This window comes from Alligator sinensis, unplaced genomic scaffold (assembly GCF_000455745.1).
Source record: "Alligator sinensis unplaced genomic scaffold, ASM45574v1 scaffold301_2, whole genome shotgun sequence".
Taxonomy (NCBI): Eukaryota; Metazoa; Chordata; order Crocodylia; family Alligatoridae; genus Alligator; species Alligator sinensis.
The window spans coordinates 1,282,640-1,305,633 of record NW_005841874.1 but is presented as its reverse complement, the minus strand read 5'-3'; the positions used below and the strand labels follow the sequence as shown (position 1 = coordinate 1,305,633).

At 49.5% G+C, this 22,994-nt stretch overlaps 1 long non-coding RNA gene across 1 annotated transcript in view; it reads left to right on the top strand.

The window, feature by feature from the left end:
- Positions 1-2,043: 2,043 nt before the first annotated feature.
- Positions 2,044-22,994, top strand: part of LOC102381447 — a 52,089-nt gene continuing 31,138 nt past the window's right edge. Inside the window, exon 1 of the long non-coding RNA XR_323057.1 lies at positions 2,044-2,107. This is a non-coding gene — a long non-coding RNA (uncharacterized LOC102381447). The remainder of the gene's footprint in view (positions 2,108-22,994) is intronic.

Below are 22,994 nucleotides of genomic sequence, written 5' to 3'. Positions count from 1 at the left end.
CCACATCCCAGCGCGCTGCAGGGAACGGCTCCGTAGTTCTTCCCATTATCTCCGCAGTGGCCTCTCCTGCTTGCAGCCCTTTGAAAAATCATGTGGCCGAGCATGAGTGGCTGGGCCAGCATTTGGCAGGAGACACGCAGCAGACTCCGGCGCTGGGGCTGCGATGACAGTGCACATGCTCAATCTTGTCTCCTCTCACATGGAATGGATGTGACACAATTAAACCATCTCATTAGACTGTATTATTTACTTAAAAGGAAATCTTGTGCCGGACGCTGAGACCTGGCAGCTCAGACTCTCACACATCATTATGTTCTCCCCGCAGCTTTGAAGTCGGAGAGTTAGAGCAGCCCTCTTCCCCCTCGGAGGCTCCTGCCTGCCTGGATGGAGACAATGGAAGGAGCGTTTAGAGAAAGGCTTGATGTGCAATGTAGCCCATGTCTATTCTTAGCCCAAGTCCTTAACCTAGAGAACTTTTCCCAACACTGTCATCACACAAGAGCCAGGCGCGGGCTGGTGGGTGGCAGGCCCAGCGTGTCACTGTTGCTGGGGTTTTGTGACTGGTTTCCAGAGCAGCAGGGACCACGCTGGAGACACAGGCCCTTTGCTTTCTGAGGGCATGGGTCGGAGTTTGCAATGCCCAGCTAGAGCCCTAAGCAAGCTGTGCACAATACCAACACCTGATTAGCCATGATTCAGCCCCTCTCCCCCTTACTGAGCAAGTATTATTGCTTCTTTGACCCCCAAGTGAAACTCTGGAGTCTTGTTGGTTGTTCCACTTTGGAAGAGACATCGGTGGTGGAGTCGGGGTGGAGGGGGTGGTCTTTCCTGCAGCATTTCCCCAGCCCTGTGCATCTCCCCCCGCTATAATGAAGTCGGGCACTCTTGCACCCACACCGCGTCAGCTGCTGCATCCTTTGCTGCCGCCTGTCTGTCCATTCCCCCTGCTGCTGATCTGCCCCCCGTTCCCCTCGCTGCTGGCAGTCGGTGACAGGGGCAATTGGTGGCAGCTGCTGAAGTAGGGGGAGGCAAGAGCACCTGAAGTTGGGGGCACGGCGGCGATTCACCCACCCACAACCTTTCATGTCTCCCGGGGGGGTTACACCCCACGGTTCGGGGAAGCAATGCACGCAATCCCACTTCTCTCAGCACGGCAGGAATGAAGCAGCAGAGACGGCAGCGCTGCTCTCGGCTCCAAGCCCCTCTCCAGTCAGCCCTTGTCTCGCTCGCTCGCTCTGCTCTCCTCAGAGCTCAGCTCCTCGTGCTTGTTCCGACTGTCCTTGGCTTTTCCTGCCCCTCATTCTCCTCTAGTCTTTTCTGCCTGTCTCAGAGGTAGGACCCTTTCTCCACCACGTGCATCTCACAGGCGCGCAGCCCCTGACAACAAGTCCCAGCCAGGCCCTTCAACTCTCACGTGCCTTGCACGTGCCTTTTGCTTGGACAGCATCACATTCTGCCTTTGGGATGGAGACTTGAGCTAGCTAGCTCTATAAAGGGGCTTAACCAGGTCTTGCAGATGAAGAGCAGGGGTTTCCCCCAACCCAGAGCAATCAGATGCTTGTGGATGCTCTGAGTGCCGACCCAACAGGGCTTTCCTGGACCAAACAGCGCCAGTTGGTTTTTGACACTATGGGCCCTTCCCGGCAAGCAGCCCCTTCCCATTTGCATCAGGGAACTGAAGGGGCACAGACCATTGCCTCCCCCAAGCCAAGGGGCAGGGGCACAAACCACACACTGGGCTGCACAGGGCAAACCCAGCCCTTTGATCCCCAGGCAGTTGGAAGCCGGCGTTGATGTCAAAGCACGGGGGGAAAAGGCACTTGATGAGGAGTGTGGATGACCAGCGGGCAAGTCCTCAGGGCTTCCAGGAACAGTGACATGCCTTGCTAATTAAAAGCACCAGCTCCATGGTCAGTGCAGCAAGCATTCAAGAACCTGGGGCTCCTCTGAGGAGCTGCCTGGAGCTCAGGTGTTGGGAGCTTGCAGAACAATTATGCTGATTCATACTGCCAGGTGGATCTTGTTAGCTCAAACCAGGATATTGCAAAGATTGGCCACTTTCTTGGCTATTCCCTGAGGCTGGGGGGGAGAGAGGCTGCAGAGCTTGGTATGTACTTTTTGCTGGTGATGTTTTGTGTTTTCAGTAAGGCTGAGTGGTGGGAAGAGGGCAGGTGAGGTTGGATGCTTGTGCACTGTCTAGAGCCTGCCCTTGGCACAGTAAATCCTACCAGCCTCATTGGATGTGCTTGATACCACTGCTGCCCTTCCTTCTGCAGCCCTACCTACTAGGGTGGGTGTGTGCAAGACCGGCCTTGCATTGTTCTCTTGTTTGGCCTGGCACACGGGTTGTCTCCCAAGGCTGGAGCAGAGCTTGGTGTGTGCTTTACTGCCTGTTGCAACTTGGGCCCAGCTTGTCCAAAAGCTTGCTTAAAGCTATCCAAACCACGCAGTTGATCTGGAGCCTGCATAAATCCTTGCCCCTCAGATTTTCTGGACCGTCATGCCTATAACATCGTTCCGGTGCTCCCTAGACAATGCTTCTTTGCTCTGGTCTTTGCCCTGCCTAGCCATTCCCCATAAGCTCCTGTGCAAGCATAAGCAGTCGGCTGATGGAGCAGGCTTATACCCAGAGGAGGCCCCTGTGGGGGGGTCTACATTTCTAGCTAGCCCCCTAGCAGGTACTCTGGAGGTTTCTGCCACTTGCTGCAGATGCTGTTGGTCATTACATACATGACCATGGCACCGCAGCCTTGATTGATTGGGGTCCCCTTTGTAGTACGCTGGGGCAGATTAGGGCCTCTGAATAGCTTCCAGCTCCCATCGGCGGGAAATGAATCAAACAGTGACGGGAAACTGAGGCACAGTGGGGAGGGCGCTTGCCCAGAGTCACGGAGCAGAGCCAAGATGTCACTCAAGGTTTCTCTCCTCTTCTGGGCTTTCTGCAAGCACGGCTGGGATCTCTGGGTGACGCGCTGTACTATGCATGGCAGATCCAGCAGGTTCTCTGGATGAACTCCCCCGGCCACAAAGATTGCCACCAGGTTTTCTGAAACAACTCCCAACCTGATGGAGCATTCTCATCATGTCTCGGGTTTCCGCCAGCCACTGATTCTCAGCTGCTGCTGCTGCCAAATGTTTGGGGAGAGGAGCCAAGTCAGGCAGTGGGGAGATAAATCTAGAGTCTCTTTGGCTGCTCTGGGACTTTGCTCTTGATTAATGGGACTCGGCGTTTCTTCTCGCATTGTGCTTCTTCCTGAGTGCTGGGGTCTCTGGGTTTGCAGCCCCGATGCTGCGCTGCTTTTCACTGTATGCCTTGGATGTGGTTTCAGCATTGGGAAGGTGTGTGTGTTTGGACTGGTGCTTGCGAATGTAGGGGTAGGTGTTAATGATTAATCAATGTGCAGTCGAGTCTATGGCTGTATGGTGCCATTGCGCTCCCTTTTAATTGAAAAAGTAAGAGTTTTTCTTGTAGGATGCTGTTAGCTTTGCTCGCAAGGTGCCTTTATTTCAAGATTTAAAAAATAAAGCTTAGGCTCCAATTAGTCTAGTAAAAATAAATGCAAAGTCAGTTGGGGGGCAAGATCCTAACAGTTCAAACTGTGGGGAAGTAAGTTATTTTTCATTTAGCCCCGGAGTGCCTAAACTTCCCACAAGCTTTATACAATACCAAATACAGTGGCTACCCAGTAGGAAACCCAGGGGGAGGTGATGCACGCACACAGATGTGAATGGCTTTACCCTTCCTATATTCTAGCAGAAATCTTTGCACGTGAGAATCAATGATATGTGTTCCCTAAGTAGCCTTAACTCCTCCCAAAATGGTTACCCAGAAACCTAGTAGTTAAAAACCATTTTAAAAGACTTGGCTTCCAGCATTAAAGCACTGATATATCCACAGTAACCAAGTGGTTTGTATCAGGCTATAAAACCTACCCTTCAAGGTGCATTACACAAGTGTTTTCTAACAGCCAAATGTTAATGTTTTAACTATTAAATTACAGCAAGAACCCTATTTTGTATTTAACCATGATCCCTCTACATAACTAAGACACATCTTCCTACAGAACTTCCTGTATTATGCCAAGTGTGTAATTTCTAAAATAACACATTGTGCTTGCATTAATTATTGTACTTATATAAGTGACTTCCTGAACCATATCATAGTTCTTAGACACATTTTTGAACAACTGTAATATGGTGCCAGGAAAAAAAGAAAAAAGAAGGGTTAGAGCTAAGATTGTTATTGGAAGGTTTTACTTTGGTTTTTGTAAGTCTGGATTTGCGCTAGAAAATATATGAACTGTAAGGGAATTTGGGTCTTTGTGTGGATTATGTTCACTTCTCGTTCCCATGCTTAAATGGTTTGGGGGGTGGGGAGGGGAAGGGGGTTAAATTCTCTTGGAAATAGTCATTGCATTTTTTTCTGATGTTTGTATAACTTCCTCTTGTCACCTTGAGCTGAAGTTAATTATGCTTTTCTCTAGGAGTGTCCTTGATATATATAGATATAGATATAGATATAGATATAGATATATTTTAAAGGCATATTAAATGAGGCTACAGGAGGTCGGCACGAACTCCAGCAGGTGGAACATCTTGCTCGGATGGTTCCAGCTTTTCATCTGGGCCACCTTGCTCTTCCCCTCCTCAGATGCTGCCTGGTGTCTCTTGTGCGATGCCTCTCAGCAGACCCTGCGGCAGAGCTGGCCTTGGGGATGGGCACCGTGATCTGGGGGGTGCCAAACACATGCTCACATCACTGCTGTCCCGTCCCACCCCCTCAACCCTGCCCCACCCCAGGAAGGAGCAGCGGTGCCCAGCCCAGCCTGCCTACCACCCCCAACCGCTGTTCAGGAGAAGCTGAGCTGGGCACATACAAGTGGGTTGGCACTTGCTCCAGTCTGTCTGCCTTGCTCCTGCAAGGTCATGAGAGTGGTGATGGGAGGCATCCCTGGGGTGACTTACCGCACGATGTTCACGTGTGGAGCGTGTAGAGCTGCTCTTGGGAGAACCTAGAACAAGGTTGCAGATGCACCCTGAGGTGCACAGAAACTAGGATAGAGCTTAGGAGCTTGTGTGGCCCAGACCTTGGAGTGAGGCAGATCCAGGGTCCTGGATGCTTCTAGCTGGCAAAGACGGTAGGAGGGAGGAATGAGTCCTGCTCTGCTCTTGATCTCTCTAGTGCATAGCTTCCCAGCCCAGGCACTGCCCAAAATGGGTGTGCTGATGACCTAGGTGCATGACAGCCTGCTCCTCTCTCCCTTCCAGCTGGCATGCAGTGAGGCAAAGCAAAACTGAGGCACAGAGGTCATTTTGCTTTCCAGCTGCCATAATCCAGGCATGTGCGAAAGCAGAGCGTGGAGTGACACTGCTCCCTAGAAGCACTCCATGGGCCAGACCTGCTAGCGGTCTGTGCTCCACAGTGGCCTATAAAGCTCTCTGAATGAGCCAGCTGGAAGGGATATGGAGCGGGACCATCCCCCCTCTGCTACACGCATACTGTCTCCTAGAGATGCTCCTTCAAACTCTGCTCTCCTGGAGGAAAGCTTGAAAGTGGAGCTTTCCTCTCCCCTGAAGGACCTGCTGCTATCTGGCCATTCCCTACTTCCCTGGCCCGTGTGGGGTACCACTGCTGCCACCCTGCAGTAGCAGCCACAGCTGGAGATGCAGAAGTTACCTCCTTCCTCTCCCTGCTCAGCACAATTCATGGCTCGGTACTCGGGCGCCATGCCGCTACAGACACCTGGGCCTTGCTGTGTGCTGCTGTGCAGCGTTTGGCTCGATCACATGCTGCGCACGCTGTGGTTCGCTGGATGACCTCCTCGGGGCTGGAAGCAGGGTGAGGTGAGGACGCCTGGTGGGGTTACAGGAGTGTGTCCAGGAGCCGGGTTGGGCGGGTGCGTGCATGCAGGGGATGAGCAGCTCTTGAAACCTCAGGCAAGCTGTTTTAACCATTCGTCCTTTCCTACTAAATCACTCCTATTTTATTGCTCTCCTCTGGACGCTTTCTTGGAACGAGGGCCCAGAGCTGAGCTGGGGCAGGGAGGAGACTTCCCCAGAGCATCACAAAGGCAGACCACCCCCTCCCTGCTTTTCACTGATGTCTCTCGGTGGGTTTTGCCTCCTGGAGCTGCTGGAGAATTTTTTTGGCTGTCGTGCTGCATCTGAACGGGTTGATTCACTACCCTCTTCCCAGGTCTTGCCCTTCTAGGCAATGTGCAAGTATCAGGGGCTTCCCCTCGCCCCCTTCCAGCTTCATTTGTCCCAGTTCACGATTCACTTTTGTTCCTTCTTGCCTATATTTCTACCTCCCCTCAGCTCCTCTGCACTCTCCTCTCTTTGCTGGTATCTGTAACACCTCTCCATTTAATGTCCTCTGAACATTTAATTAATGTGCTGGTTGTTCTCTCGCTTTAGATAATTAATTGAAGGTGTTAGATAAAACCAGGCCTAATGTAGATTCTTGTAGCTCTGAGCAGCCGCTTCCAGCTCAATTTATTATTGTTACCTTTTGTTTATGATCCTTCAGCTGGTTTTCAGTCCATGTGACAAGGCTCATATCCAAACCAATTTGAATTAATTTTTCAAGTGAGATGTCATGAGACAGAATTGCTGCTAAAGGCTTTGCTAGAAATCAAGGCTTATTATGATCTATTCAACTCCAGGCTCTCAATCTACTAATTCTGTTCCCTTAAATGTGGTCAGGTTTTATCCAGCATGATTAGTTTGCTATAAGCCAAGAGCTTGTGTAGGTGAGGAGCAGTCGGCATTGGAGGGGTACCAGCGGCCATAACATGTTAAGCGATGGTTTGATAAGATCTTGCAAGGCTTCGGGCTGGCTGGATTGTGCATGGGGAGCACCACAGAAACCCAGGCAGGGTGCCGCACACGAGGTGTTTGAGGTTCAATAGGAGGCTTCCTTTTTTCCCTTCTGGGTCAGACATTTCCCGACTGCTTTAGCACGGGTCGGGCCCAGCAATATCAGGATAGTTTTTCAGAGGTGTGGAAGCAGTGCCCTGCCTGTGTGTGGCTAATGTTATAGCAAGAGGCAACCTTTGCACTGGTCTCCTGCATGGATTGAACCCTTCTGCCTCCCCAAATTCCCATTCCTGTTCAAAGCAAAACCTTCAGTGCCTACTTTAAATGCCTATATGACTTCTATGCAGCTGCTGGGCTCCTCCCCAGAGGTGGTTGCATTTCCATTCTAGGTGAGAGACCTTGGGGATTAGCCTTGATCTGTAAGGCGCTTTTGGATGTGCGCGTGTATAAAAATAAGAGCATCGTTGCTGTCTTTGGCTGGCTGCTGAGTCAGGCAAGAAAGTGCCTTGTGTGCGTCGTAGACAGCTGGCATGGCGGGCTTGTGCCTTGCCTTCTGCTGACTTGGAGACTTTTTCTGCCCAGCGCAGTGAGGTGGAGGAAGGGTTGACAGGCACATGTGCTGGATCCCTCATTCTTTCCAGCATCTGCTTGGAAAGTGCAGAAAACAGAGACGCTTTCCAAGCTGGACTGGTACGTTTCCAGGTGGGTAACTGGGAAGGCCTGAGATGGGAGGGATTAGAAAGGAGCCTCGGTAAGTGACCTTCAGCCCCTTCGAGAGATGAGGTTGATCCGTACAGCAAACCCGGAGCCTTTCGCTACCTCCTACAGAGGGGAGAGGGGGGTTCTCTGTGGACAGGCCTCTGCGTCCCATGGAAACAGCAGAGCCACTGGTTTTGCATGTGGCCCAAATGGGTTTTCACCCATCCCTGGGCAACTTGGCCAGCAGAAGCAGGGGAGAGAGGACAAAAAGCTCATGGGAAGATCAGGGAAGCTGAAAACAGATATTAAGCCAAGCAAGAAAGAGCATGTTAGCCAGGACCGTGGAGAAACCAAACCAAGAGGTAGTCATCTCGGAGGCAAAACCCAGAAGGCTGGGGCTGGTGAAAGCATCTGGAAGGCTCTGGGATGGCGGTGACTCATTACCCTGTCTATGGACTAGTTTTTTCAGAAACCCTCAGGCCATCGGCTATGGGACTGGCTGCAGAGGAGCTTGAAGGCTAGAGCTATAGGGCTGTGGGGAAGTGGAGTCCAGAACCTGAGCTGGGGGAATATGAGGGGCTCCTCAGAGCCGTGACCTAGCATGGTGCGATGGAGCAGACTCCTTTGTCCCCAAACTTGTCCAAGTGGCTGCTAGTTCCCCATTGCTCTGGTCTGCAATGTTTTAGCCCTCCCAGGGTGCAAGGTCACCCTCCGTCAATCACAAAGGTGCTGCTGGTAGGTGAGGGCTTCCCTTACGACCGGCATCATTGCCTTCCATACGCCCAGCTTTGAAGATGAGCCAGTCAACGACTGAGCTCATTCACCTGCTCACCCTGCCGATTGTATCCCTCTTTAGGTATAATTTGGGGGTGACACAGTGAATTACGAAGCTAAATTAACTGCAAGCTGAAGTGGAGTCATATCGCCCCATCAGATCTTCACTGTTCCTCTGTGGTGGCTTCCTTGATGGACCTAATATTGCCTCAGGCCCCTTTTATATGTGCTTGTCACATATAGATGCTTTTTATGGACGGTCTGCCTGGAGGAGTCTTTCCATGCAACTTGGAGGTTACATGCATGTCACATGCATGCATCTGTGCTTGTCAGGGGAAGTCTCGTGGTGGGGTGTGTGGTTGTGTCACATCAACATTACTTGCACACATAGGGTCAGAGTTAAGATAGGGGGTGCAGACTTCACTTCAGCATGTCCAGACCCTTTCTGAGTGTGCACCACTACATTTCGGAGGGACACAACCCGTCTGAAAAAAATACTTTTGTCTAAAACATGCATATCTACTGCAATTGCTAGTAAGAGTGCTTCACCTGAAAATCATTTTTTTTTTTTTTCTGCTCGCCCTTCTTTTATCAATCCATCACCTTTTTACCAGGATTTTTCAAACAACCCTAACAGTTAGGAGCCTGCCCCTGGGAAAGAGCGGCTTGCTGTGCATCGGGTGCCAGTCTGAGTGCAGCTAGCTTCATGGTGCCCCCACCCCGAATAGGCCATTAGGCCCTGCTTCAGGGAAGTAGCCTGTTCAAGAAGAGAAATCTAAACTGTTAACTTTAAGGATGTGTTTAAGTCCTTTTCCTAAATTAGCTTCTCCCTTGCCAAAACCCTCTTATAAATGTCATCAAAAGAGCAGGGAATCCTTTGTAACTGTTCTTTAAATGGGATTTGAAGAAGGCAGGGGGGAAGGGAAATAATTCAAGGCTTGCTACTAAAAGGGGTCTCTACCAGGGACTGATTTTCTTTTTCTTTGTTTTGTTTTTTGTGTTTTGGGGGGTTTTTTGGTGGTAATTAATGTTGAAACATTCGAGCTGACAGTGAGCCCTTATCCCTTTTTAATATGGGTTTTTCATGTAATTAGCAGCACGCGGGCTGCAGCCAGTGTCCTCTCTATCCGAGCTACCCCTGTTCAGTCTGTGCCACTGGCACCTTACAGACGGCGGACGAAGATGGATGGTGCCTGAACGGGTTTGATTCCTATTACTTGTCTCTTTCCAGCAAGGCACAATTTATAGCCGAGGCACCACACTAGTCTGAAAGCAGCCGGGAGAAGAGGAGAGATGGAGAAAGTCAGCATGTGAGCGAGGTGGGGAGAGAGATCTGTCCTGATAACAGAAAAAGGCCTCTGGGACCATGTTCGGGGGGTTGCTTTTGCATAAGTCATTTTGATTCGAGTACTAGGGGAAATATCACCGAAAGAGCCTTTTTCTGGCATGGTTTATCTGTCCTCCTCGACGGCTTTTATTGTCGGGGAGCATGCAAGCCTTCCCCCTCCCCCAGCACCGCTACCTGGTTCCCCGAGCTGCAGGGACGACTCTTGGGGTATTCTTCTCTGCGTGACAGCCATTCCCGCGCCGCACTACACGCCGCGTTTAAATGGAGCCCTTTCTATTTCTTTAACAAGAACGACACCGCTTTGCTTATTGTCTATTAACTCGAGAGGTGAACGCATCAGCCGGCGGAATCAGAAACATTTACCATGAAAAGGGAAAGCTGAAATCCCATTTTCTACCCACGGCTCGATGGGAAATGGTCTGTCAGTGCCAGCCAGGAGTCTCGGCGCGATGGCTGAATTCATTATGAAACGCGCTTCGCAGTCAGCACTTTCTGCTCCTGCTCAATGCTCCTCTGGAAAGAAAAGCATTTCAAAAGTGAAAGGGTCAAGGCCAATGCAAGAAACCCACAGATTTCTTCCTGCTTTCCATAGGCAGCCTCCCAGATTGCACTGGGCACATACTTCTCTTTTCACAGGGGCACCACTGGGAAAACAGCAGCTGGGAAATCAAAAGCCAACGCACAGTCCCACCACGGTCAGGAGACCACACAGAAACCCCCCCTCAGTCCATGCATGCCACTTTAGTTCAGGGGATTTAAGTTTCCATTAGTGTCCGTTTGGTGGCCCTTCTCCTTTACACCGGCATTTGCATGGCGGCTTCATTTCACTGCATTTTTAGTGAGCTCTGAGGTTTCCAGCCATGTTACTGAGTCGCTGTTATCATCAAAGGGATTTGCATGGTCGTTAGGCTGTGCGGCTCGTTACTCGCCCGGTTTTTTCCAGGCCTCCTGTGTTTTAAAAACGGTGTCTTCCAGTGGCTGTAGGCTGGACGGGGGCACTTTGGAGACCTCGGAGTCCCTTCCCTGCCCTGCCCCAACAAATGTAAGCATTGTGCTCCGCGAAGCCTCCAGGGGCCTTTGGGGATCCTACCAGTTGGTGAAACGAATTGTCAGCACTCGTATTCAGATGGCTAGATACCATGGTGATAGCCCCGTAGAGATGTGAGCGGATGCACTTCCAGGAGCGCTCAGCTGACGTCCCTTCGCGTCTCGCCTCTTCTCAGCCCTGCAGAAGGTGTTGCAAAGACCCTCTCCTGTTACTGCTCCCGGCCCCTCTCGTGATACCCTTTTACTTTCTCGTTCGTCTTCCCGCTTCCTCCAGGCGGCCTTCAGTTTTGAGCTCCTTCCCTCTTCTGCAACCCTATCCCCTCCCTTTCCCTTCCAGCTTTTCTGGGACCACATCTGGTCTGACGCACATGTGTTCACCTGTCTCCTGGGCGTTTGGCAGGTGTGAGACTCGGTCCTGGCTTGACTTGAAAGCATCGGTCTCATTTCCTCGCAAGGGCAGTGAGCGCTCTGTTCTGGCCGGGGGCTGAGCGTGGTCTCACGCCCCCACTTTATGGGTTTGTCATCAGGTCCCGCATCCCGGAACGGTCCCCACCTCTCGGCAGCGGGGCTTTCGTAGAGCTGCTCTCCCATCGCTTCCCAGCCAGTGTTGCCTCCCCCCGCCCCGTCCACTTCCCAGACATGGTGATAACGTGGTAAGGAGCTTAATGCAGCTTGTGGTCCATTTTGACATGCATGGCTAATGGGTCGGACCCCGTTTGATACCGGGATCCAGCTCCTGTTGGTGGATTCCTCTTGGTGCCTCATTCATCTCAGTTTTCTCCCTTCCTCCAAGCTTTTAGGAGGCGCGGTGACTGCTTAGCCAGGCGGAGGGAGCAGGCTAGCAGAGGGGGCCGTGGGGCTCGGGGTGCGGGGCCGGCCGAGCTGTTCGGCACGTTTCGGCGCGCTCTTTGTAGACGGCGAATGGTTGTAGACGGACAGTGGAAGTTCTGTTTTGTATCACCGGCTTGAAAAAGCCCTTGGAGAGAGCCGTGATTTATGTGAGGTCTCTCGTACGAGGGAAATAAAACTTCGACCAGACCCGACTGAAATCCATACTGCTTAATTTTCTGTGGAATCAGGATTTTACCCCTATCTGAGGATTTTGCTTCCGTCCAAGAAAAACAACCAGGCTCTTTCTCATGAACAGCCACTTTTTGAAGGAAGGGGTGGCTGGGAAATGGCCTCCCCTTTCTCTGCGGGATCACATGCCGGGCTCCTTGTTCTACTATTGGCCCGGAGCAGGCGGCCTTCAGTTCACAAATCACTGATTTTGCTCCTGATGCTGAAGCCAGAACATCTGCTGGGAAAGTCAATAGTAATTAATTAGCTTTTAACTCGGAGATAGAGAAGACGCCCTCTTTCCCCCCTCCACCCTTTAATGAGAATAAAATGTGCTTAAGTTTGGTAAGGAATTGCTGGGTTTCCCCTGTGGCACCCGAGTTACTTTGTAATGTGATAAGGGGCAAAGAATTTAAACCAGAGCTGAATGGGCTGAGAAGAAGGACGCTTCAGAAACGGTTGCAAGCTGGGATTGTCCCGGAAAGCCTGGACTGGACAGCTTCCCACCCCAGGGATAAAGTGCATGGCTGAAATGCCCATTTTACAGCTGGACACAGTCAGGAAAGGAAGACCTGGCATGTTCATCAACTGAGAAGCTGCTGGGAGCTGGAGCAAGCACGGTGGGAGGACAGGTGATGTGGACCTGATGCGGGGGGAGGGAGACTGCTCAGAAAGACCAGAAGGGCTGTGGTCCTGGTAGGCAGGTGGGTTTGTGTTGGATGGAAGAAGTTGGGAGCAAGCAAGGAGCAGAGGATGGGCTTCCACATGAGAAGAAGACTCTCCAGCCTTTGGGTGCCCTCAATTGGTCAGACCCGGGGCTCAAGTTTATAGCATCCTCATACCATTGTGCACCAATGCTCAGGAAAGAGGGAAAAAACACCTTGAACAAGAAGGTAGCTGGCAGGCTATAACCTCCATTAAATGAAAAACTTGCTTTCTGAAGGCCCCAGGGAAGGAAATGAGGTCAGTTGACCATCTGGATTTTGGGATGGCTGAACTGAATGGGAGACGCGGTGATTCTGCAGAGGTGGGAAAGGAAGGGAGAGGAAGCCAAGAAGCAGCCGGCACAGCGTGGTGAAACGGGACCAAGGGAGCCATGGCAGTGGGAGAAATTGGATCCAGAAAGTGGATGACTTGCTCCCATCAGGAGGCTGAGAGGAGACGAAAGAGCCAGACTGGAAGGCTGCAAATGAAAGGGGAGAACTGCATTCAATCTGTTTGTCCTGTATTCGTTTCCTAGATGTTAAGTGATCCCACCCAGTACCTATGGGGGTAACCGGACAAAGGGATGGGAGGCAAAACTTGGGCGGGGGGGCACACAAGGAGGGGCAACTGGAGCGGGTGGAGGGGACCAAAGGAGGAAGCCAGTGTGGGGGCATGATTATGAACCGCTGCCTATTAGCAGCGTCTCCTTGCTAGATTTTTATGGCCAGTCACAAGGGCGGGGGGGAAAAAGCCTGGACTGGCAAGGGAGTCTGCTAATTAGTTAAAAATGGGCTCTTTAGGAAATTTCTCACTTTCATTTTCTCTCTAGCTTGTTGCTTACCCTTTTAACATTTCACATCGTAACTCGTTCAAAACTCATGCAGAGGCTGCATTTGTAAAAGTAGGTGGTTTTTCTATGAAAAATGAGCTTTTTGTGGCCAAGATTTTTTTTTTTTTCTTGTTTCTTTTTAAACATTCCCGTTTGCTGGCAAGCAGTGCGAGTTTACCAATTCCCTGCTACTCCTTTCAATCTTAATCCAAAAGGAGGTGTCTAAAGTTTGCCTGGCCCATAACACCAACATGTCAGCGGCATCTGGATGATCTCTGTGGTGCAAGCCAGCGAGCTGGATACAGTCTGCAGCTGGTAGCGGTCCAGTGTGTATATACCAGCGATTCTCCGCCAAGGCAGCCATGAAGTGTTAGCACTCTTGCACATGCTTCACACCTACATGTGATTCACAAGATAAACCCAGCGACTTTAAATAGAAATAGCGTCCACCATCCTGTTGTGGTCTTGGAGGGATTTGCAGCAGAAGAATGGTTCTGAGCTGGCATCTTCCATGGGAGGCCACGAGGCTGCGAATCACCAGTGTAGACCAGTGGGAGGCAACTCTTTTGGCAGGCATGTCACAAATGAGTCCTACACCCTCCCGAAATACCTTTTCCCTTGCCCGATCTGCTCCTCGGCTTTCTGATGAAGCTGCTGCTCTGCCTTCTGCTCCCTGCTCTCTCCCACGGCACTGCCTGGCTCTTCCCCAATCTGCCGCGTGCCACACGTTGGCCATGCCGGTATCGACTATGCCATCTTTGTATCGCAGGAGATCTCTAGGGGTGACTGCAGGTAGCAAATCGGATGGGGGCTTGCAACTTCTGTCCTTGTGCAGGGATGCTAAAGGCTGAGGCCTGTTACTTATGTGATGCCCCGTGTAAGCCATTGCATTGGCCCTTCTTCGCTCCCCGGTGACCAAAGTTCCTCCTTCAGCGGTTCTGTTTCGGATGCCGGCGCGTTCCTCAAAGTAGACGGCATGGAAGGGTTGAAATATCCATGCAACCCTGCAAGTTAATCTTCAGAGGGTTGTCTGATTGGTGACACTGTTACCCCCGCCAGCTCTCAGAGATGCTTGTCCCAATAGCCCGAGAGGGGAAACAGAGGGAGGGAATTACCGGGCTTCACACAAGGGAAATGATATAATTGGGGCTGTTTGGATTTAGAAATTAAAATAATTTGGGCTTGCTCGGAAAGGTTCACACAACGTCAGCTTCCATCAGGCGGATGAGAAGCAGAGGGGCCCCAGGAGTGAGAGCTCTGACAGGTCTCCCAAACAACGCCCCCTCGGCCCCTGTTCTTGGCTTCGATTTTCATTTTGTCTTCCTTGTTTATGGGCCAGTGGGCTGTCTGGGCTGTCCTAAAGCCCAGTAAAGAAGCTGAAAAAAGACTCTTTCTGACCCAAATCTTCTCCCTTAAACCTTCTCTGGACTCGCCATCCCTGGAGGTGTTCAAAATGAGGCTGAAGAGCCCCTGGTTGGGGATGATTTGGGCGTAGCGGTACCCATGTTCGACGATGGGGATTTCCCACGTTTCCGGGCTCTGCTGGTTGCCCTCTTCTCCCCTTTCTGCTACGTGCATCATGGCATTTTGGAGGGTTTCTCATTTTGAAGCCTTCCTCAAAGGCATTGGGTGTCACCGCAGCCAGGGCTGGAGATTTTGACTGGGGTGTGTGAATGCTCCTGCAGGAACTGAAAGCTGGAGGGGTTCCTGGTTAGCAGGTCTTGCCCCTGCACTCGGGATCAGACTGATGGATGTATATGGGGTAAGGAAGGAATTTTACCTTGTGCCCTCTACCTGAGATCTCTTTGTACAGAAGCGGGATGTTGGTCGCCATGAGCCCCCTGCTTTACCTGTGGCGGGGTTAGGTCTTGTGTTGTGTCAGGGTTGACAGTAGTCTTACAAAGAGGTGAGAGGATGGCTTTGTCTGGGATGGTTGGGATAGGGCTGATTCTGCCACAAGTGGGTGGTTGGACATGGGGTGACCTCCCCCCGAGGTCCCTTCCAACCCAACTTCTCTACAATCCCAGGGTCCTCTCTTGATCGTGCATCTCTTTAGCGTTCTCCTTGGGCATCGCTGCCTTGGCAGGCATCTGCTCCTGGCTAGGCCCTGATCTTCAGACCCTGGGATGCAGAAGGAACAGCTGTTGTCGTCTTCCTTCAAACTCAGTCGCCAGAGGGTGAGGTTATGTGCCATGGCTTCACCATGCTCCAACGTGAACTGGACTTTCCTGTTGGAGCAAGACTCAATGCTTAGGACCTGGTCATTGAAATCCAAGGCATAGGAGAGGGAGACCTGATGTGTGGCAAGGTCCGATCTCACTTGCTCCTTGCAGTCACTCCTAGATGTCTTTAAACCTCTACTGTTCTTCCTCCCCATGGGTTACAATCTGGTTTTCCCCGAGGCCCTTCATTTTTCCAGGCTACTTACCATCCAAATTCCCACCTTATTTCTTACCCTCCTTAATAACCTTTGCATTATTCCTGTTCCCCATGGCACTTGCAGCACAACCTAATTAAGAATCATCTGCAACTGCAATTAATTTGCTGTTTATCTTCTATCTGATCATTAATGATGGTTGGTGGAAAAAGACTGGGCCTGACATGGTCCCTGTAACAGCCACTGGACTTTTCCTCCAGCTCATTAGGGCTGTGCTGCCACTTCTCCTCCTACTCTTCAGTCGGGGAGTCAGTCCTAGCCAAGTCAATTAATTTGTTCAAGAAAGGATTTTTTTTTTTTTTTTCCTGAAGGATGCTGAATAAATGCTGTAGCAAAGTCTGTCAAGCTTTCATCTCCGTTTCCTTCCTCCACTAAAGGAAGCAATGCTACATTAAAATAGCAATCAAGTTCGACTGGCATGGCATATCCTTAATAAATCCCCTGCTTCTTTTTTGCTTTTTTTTTTTTTTTAAACTGCTTAAAGCTGTGTTTATTCTCTGGGAAGCATCTCACAAATTTATTTTTTTCTTAATCCCAGATTAAGTGGGCTTGGTCTCCCGATGTTTGAAACTAATTTACAGGTGGTCCCTTGTCGGCATCACTCTTCCTTTCAGATGCATTTTTGCATTTGGTTTTGTATTTGTGGCCCTTTCCAGCTAGCCTCCCATAGCCTCTTCAGCATGCTGACTCCTGGGATCCCGACCCCGCTTACACCAGTAGAGAATCTGGCCAAACAATTTTAAGTGAATAAATAATAATAATAAGAAGAAGAAAGTGGCCATACTTCCACAAGTTCATTACCTCCTTCCCTGAATAATTCAGAACGTGAGTTGCCCGGACCAGCTGATTTGTGTATGTTTGGTTTGTCAAGCATTCCCTTACGTGCTTTTTATCAGTAAGTGTATTTACAAGGTCTTCATTACTTCCTAATTGACCCTGCCTCTTGTCTTTAGTTATCTTCTTAAAGAGCAATTTGAAAAAAGCAATTTGGTAACAGCCATTTTAGAGCCATTCATTCATTCAAGCCCCCGTCTCGTTCATTATCATCCGACTGTCTCTCCAGCATTTCTGTTCCCCTGATGCCTTTAAAAGCCCTTCATATTCCCTGTAACCTTTTTATTAGCACTAACTCATTCTGCTCTATCGTTCCCTTTGCTTTTCCTGGTAGCTTTCCCCTGGCTCTCTAGTCTGGTTTTGGGTCGTCTTCCCCAGTCTCCCTCGCTTCCAGGCCCTACCTAAGGCAGTCCTTGGTAAAAATGCATCAAAACGCCTGTATTTTTTTGATCTGATGGGGGTGAAGCGCACTTCTATCTTTTTAGGATGCCCCAGCTTTTTCCTACCTTTAAAAGGTTTTATAACTCGTTGTGCTACCTCATGACTATGAAGCATAGGTCACCACAACTTGCTTTGTTGAAATGTTGGAGCTCCAACCCCTTTTCCTGCAACTGGATAGTCTTACTAAGCGTATAAAAGCCAGATTTAAAAAAAATAAATAAAAAATATTGACTTCAAAATTAATGGTATTCATTCTCGCTCTCTCCTTCTCCCTCTCCCTGCTCCCACCCCCCTCCCCAGGTCTTCTGGTTTCATTGATTATTCTCTTGGACGAGAGGGTAATTAGGAGCCTCCGATTCACCTTCTCCGTGTTGCGTGTTGTGTACATCTGTCACGCTCTCACTTGTTCGCCACCTCTCTGATCTAAACAATCCTAATGCCATCTGTCTCTTTTTCCATGCCCCTTTTATTACCCATCTCCGAATTCCCTCTTTTTATACTGTATCTTTTCTGAGGGGGGGGAGGGGTGGTGAATGGGACGAAGCGCCGTACTCCAGGTTGCAGTGTGCCATTGATTTATTCATAGATTCATCGAGTTTAAGGCCAGAAGAGACTATTAGATCATCTAGTCTGACCTCCTGTATATCACAGGCCATTAAATTTCAACCGGTTACTCTTGTATTGAGCCCTATAATTTGTTTGGCTAAAGCATATCTTCCAGAAAGGCAGCCAGCCTCAATTTTGAAGACGGGTTTATAAAAAAGCAGTACATATTTTTCAATATTGTTTTCTATCCCATGCATCACGCCTGCTACAGTACTGTATGTAGGGTTTGTTTTGTTGGGGTTTTTTTTTCTTTAGCACTGCTGCACATTGTAGGGCTGCCGCCTCTCAGATGTGCACCATGATGCCCACATCTCTTTTCCTGAAGGGTCGCAGTTAATTTGCAACCTGTCGATGTACATGAGTAATTTATAAGGGGCATTATTTTGCAGTTTACTATACCGCATGTTGCTGCCCAGTGCTGTAGCTTTATTGAATCCTTTTGCAGTCGCATGGCTTATGCCAGCTCAAAGAAACTGCTGTTTAAATAATTGCTCCCACATCACTGCTTATTTTCCTCCAAGGTCACTAACAAGCCCCAGATCTAATGCAGAACCATGGCTTTGTCCCACTGAACATTTTTTGCCATGTTGAAAATTGACCATTTATTCCTGTTCTTTGTTGCATGTCATGATATCAGATAGTGTTTTTTCTCTGCTTTCTGTGTTGCAGAATTGCCTGCCATGTAACAGAATCAGAGCTGCTTGAATCGTATCTTTTGTGAATATTTGTTACAAGATCCCCCCTCTCTCTCATTCACTGGACTTTTCTGATCCGATCCTGATTTTTTGCAAATGTAGGTTTAAGTGAGGGAAGTTGGCGGGTTTTTTGACCCGGTTAAGGAAATATGAGCTTGGTTGTGGGCTCTGCTACTGAATTTGTCGGTAAAATCTGCTGGAGTCACTTAATCTCTCAGCACCTCGGTTCTCTATCTATAAAAATCTAAGATACTTAATATTTTCTTCCTCTCCCCTTTTAGTCTCTCAGCTATTTAGATTGGAAGGCCTTTGAGGCAGGTACTCTTTCATGGTGTATGTCTGTACAGCCTCTAGCACAACCAGGCCTTTTTGTGCTACAGTACTAAAGAAAATAACTCTTTTTTGCATGGTCTACATACAGTTCATCCTATGGGTTACCATTGATCCGTTCTCCCTCTGTTTGTAGTCATGGTGTATGATTGGTGATCGTGAGAGATCATTTTCCCACCCTAACGAGGTGCCAGAAACCTAGTGAAAGATGCATGAATTTCCAGTCAAATACATTGTTTCTCAAACGAGTAGATGTTGCGGGTTGGAGTCCACTCACAAATATCCAGCAGCCATGTAAAAATGCCCAGGCAGTGACTGGTAACCGATGCACACATCTTGTGTTTGTGGAGTCTTGTTGTGCTTCTTGAAGAAGCAAAGGTCGTCTGCAGCTTCTCCTTTTTGATTTGCATTTATTTTTTATATTCCGAGCTTAGGTACATTGCTGCCAACTTTGTCATTAAAGGAATGAGCTCCCCTGGTTTCATAAATAGGTTTTGGCATATACTGCCAGCAACACAGGTTGGCAGCTGCCTTTGTTTTCTCTTCCTCCTGCGTGGGATGACAACTCATTTGACCTACCATGTTTTGGCTGAGACCCTGCACCCCATCTCACTGGTGCTCCCCAGGGTTGCTCCTTCCATGTCCCTGTTGCACAAAGGCTTTTATTCCTCTTCTGCTGTTCATCATCTTTTTGCAGGACATCGCCGTCTCCTGCCTAATTTTATTTATTTATTTGCCAGGTACATCGGCTTTTTCCACCGAAGCAAGAGAATTCCCTCCATCTCTCCTCCCATTTAGTCTAAAGGCCAGCTAACAGGCCTTGCTAGCTCCTAACCTGAGGCCCTATTGCTGTCTCCAAGCGCAGACCATCTACTGCTGCAGCTTGTCGCCTCTCATCATCGTCCATTCGCAACGCTAGCGCACCGATTGGCTGAGCTCCAGTGCCGCTCTTCACTTGCACTTGGTACTGGGTTTGAAGAAGATGCTTGCGTCTAGCCCTACTCCAGTTGTGTTTTGGGTCACTAACGCTGGCCTGAGTCTGTCAAGGTTTGCTCCATTCGTGGCATTAATTCTGGCGCTGGATGCGTGCAAAGGGATGTTTCCTCACGTTCCTTGGGATGCATTTCCTTGTGGCATGCAGGAATCTAGTTTTTTGTGCTGGTATCTCGGGCATTGCTTTCCTTCCTGCTGGCTTTGTCTTCCATGGATGTCCCAGGCCACCTTCTGGCAGTCAGAATCCTCTAGTCTGACCTCCTGTATATCACAGGCCAGGAGAGGGATGATCCTGCCTCTGGCAGGGGATCAGGTTGGGTGAAGTCCCTTCCAGCCCTACTCTCCTATGACTTTATGAAATCTTTCCAGATGCAGGAATAGGATCCAATTCTCCTGGGTTCCAGTCCAGTGCCTAAACTGGGTGGGGGCTCCCCTTTGGCGCCTGTCCTTTGATTGTTGGCTGCGCTGCTCTCTGACCTCCTTTGCTGTCAGTTCATCCTCTTGCTCGTCAGGATCCCAACACCTCTTCTGGGTGGCTGCTTGAACGTGTCCCTTCTATGCTTCCTTTATCCTCCTTCCCACTTCCTCCTCCTCTGGAGGCTTGTGACCTATCCAATTTGGCTTCCCCAGGTCTGTGTCGGAGACGCAGGCAGCTGTTTGAGTACCTCCATCTTCTTTTGGAATGGAAAACAGCTGGCGCTGCCTGCCTCAGTTTCTCCGCAGAAATAGAAGCTCTGCCCATCTTCTGCATGGGGCCGTTTGTCTCTCGGTCGGCCCTTCGTGCTTCAAGCAATTGCCCTTTGCTTGTTGCAGCCTGTTAGTCTCTGGGCAATTAGCTCCTTCCTTATTGCAGTTGACATGCACACTCTCTCCCTTTCTCAGTATTCCCCCAAGAGGCCTTGGTCGTTGCTTCCTGTTCGCTGCGCGGTGAGGTTAATGGAGCCACAGCTGTTTACCTCGCTTGGCTCCACCCTTAATTAGCCACCGAGCCTCAGCACCATTGGAAAATCGGGCCGTTTATTTATATCAGTGCTTAGATATGAACCAAAGGGGCCTTGTTTTCCACACCCGCTCTTGAAAAACTCAGGCTAGAATGGTACACTTCCTTCCCATCCCCCAACAAGCTATCGCCACATGGGGATCTTTTAAAAAATTAGTGAAGATGGAGTTTCTTTAAATTCTTTTGGGCACGATAAGTTCCAAAGTAAAGCTCTTGATCATTAGGAAGTGCCAGAAATGAGGTTTTAGTACAATTTTTAAATTGCACCCCTCCCCTGTGATAGTGTCTCACTCAGTATCACTTAAGAAAAGTAGGGCTGGAAGGGACCTCCGGAGGTCATCTAGTCTAACCCCCTGCCAGAGGCAGGGTCATGCCTATCCAAGCCATCCTAATAGAAGCCCACTGTCAAACCTACTAGTATCGCTATTTAGTCAATCCTGACATAACCACAAGGCATCGCACCCTAACCTCGGAAAGCAGGGATGAAATTCAATGCTAACAAATGCAAGGTGCTATACCTGGGGAAGAATAATCGAAACCAGAAATACAAAATGGGTGACACATGGCTGAGTGGCAGCACTCTAGAGAAGGAACTAGGAGTCTTGGTAGGCCATGGATTTGGTATGAATCTGTAGTATAGTGTAGCCACACAAAAGGCAAATGCAACTTTGGGATGCATCAATATAGAAGCATTAGGTGCAACCCCTAGGAGATGGTAGTGCCTCTCTACTTGGGACTGGTTAAACCTCATCGAGAGTATTGTGTATATATTTGGGCTCCACATTTTTAAAAAGGACATGGAGAAGTAAGGGTCCAGAGGTGGGTGGGGAAAAATGATAAAGGGCTTGGCAAGCAAATCGTACAAGGAGAAACTAAAGGAAATGGGAATGTTCAGCTTGTGGAAAAAGCATTTGAGAAGTGCCATGATAGCCATCTTCAAATATCTGAAGGGTTTCCATAGAGGGGAGAGAGTGCCTTTTTCCCTCTGGTTGTGGAGAGCAGAATGTGGATCAATGGCTTGAAGTTGCAGCAAAGTAGGTTTTGATTGGATATTGGGAAGTATTTCACTGTTGGGCGTCTGCTGCCTCCCTGTTCTAGGGAAGTTGGGGACTGTCCATCGTTGGAGGTGTTTAAGATGAGATTGGGCAAGCATTGGTCAGGGATGATCTAGGAGTAGCTCTGCCTGTGATCTACTGGGGTATTTCCCATGCTTCTGTGCTTTGCTGTTTGTCACATGGGGCCAGGAAGGAATTATTTTCCCCTGCTGTTACTGCATGTGTTGGGGAGAAGAGGGCTTCTCGTTCTTCAGAGGCATTGAGCGTTGGCTGCAGCCACGGCTGGGGATGGGGACTGGGCTGTGCCAATGCTCCGGCCAGAGGTTCCTGGCTAAAGGGCTTTGACCCTCTACTTGGAGTCAGACTGATGGCCATATATGAGGTCAGGAAGAAATGTTACCCCATGGTCAGGTTGGTATAGACTGTGGGGTTTTTGCCTTCCTCTGTAGCAGGTCCTCTTCCTCAAAACTGTCAAGTATGTTCTTTAACAACCCTTGTAACAGCAGAAATAACTTTTTTTTCTCTTTATGCCATTTCTCAGTTGGTCTAATAAAAAGTGTCATTTTAGACTCAAGAGTTCTAGATTTTTGCATTTCTTCTTGTAACACCAGGGTTTTGGCTGCCATCATCCTCCTGCTTTACCTGTGGCAGGCTAGGGTGCTATGGCTTGTGGTTGCATCGGGATTGACCATGTAGTTTGCATGCTTGGCAGGAGGATTTAGTAGGATGATTTGGATAGGGATGATCCTGCTTCTGGCAGGGGATCAGGTTGGGTGAAGTCCCTTCCAGCCCTACTCTTCTACGATTTTATGAAATCTGTCCAGATCCAGGGATGGGATCCAATTCTCCTGGGTTCCAGCCCAGTGCCCAGATTGCAAGATGAGCATCCCATCTCCATTTGTTACACTCTGCCACAGAGTCATAGCATTGAAAGGGACCTCCAGAGTCATCCCGTCGAGCCCTGCACAAATGCAGGAGGTGCTGTTCCTGCCAAAATCTCATTCCCTGTTCATACTGTGCAGTGTGGGGTCCCAAAACCATGTCCTTTTAAAGACCTACATCCTCATCATTGGCGTTTCATCCAACCATCAGTGAAACGCAACACAGCTTGCAGGTGTCACAGCTGCCCTTTGTTAAGGATAAATGTAAAGAGCAAAATGTAAGGTCAGCGGAGGAATCACGGTTGTGTGAATGGCGAAGGCTGACTATTTGGATGGAGCTATTTGTATGAGAGAAGGAACAGAACCGGGATTCTCAAGCGCCCTAGGGTGCCGCAAGATCCCTTTAAGGGTGCCATGCTGTTAGGTGCATGAACACCTACAC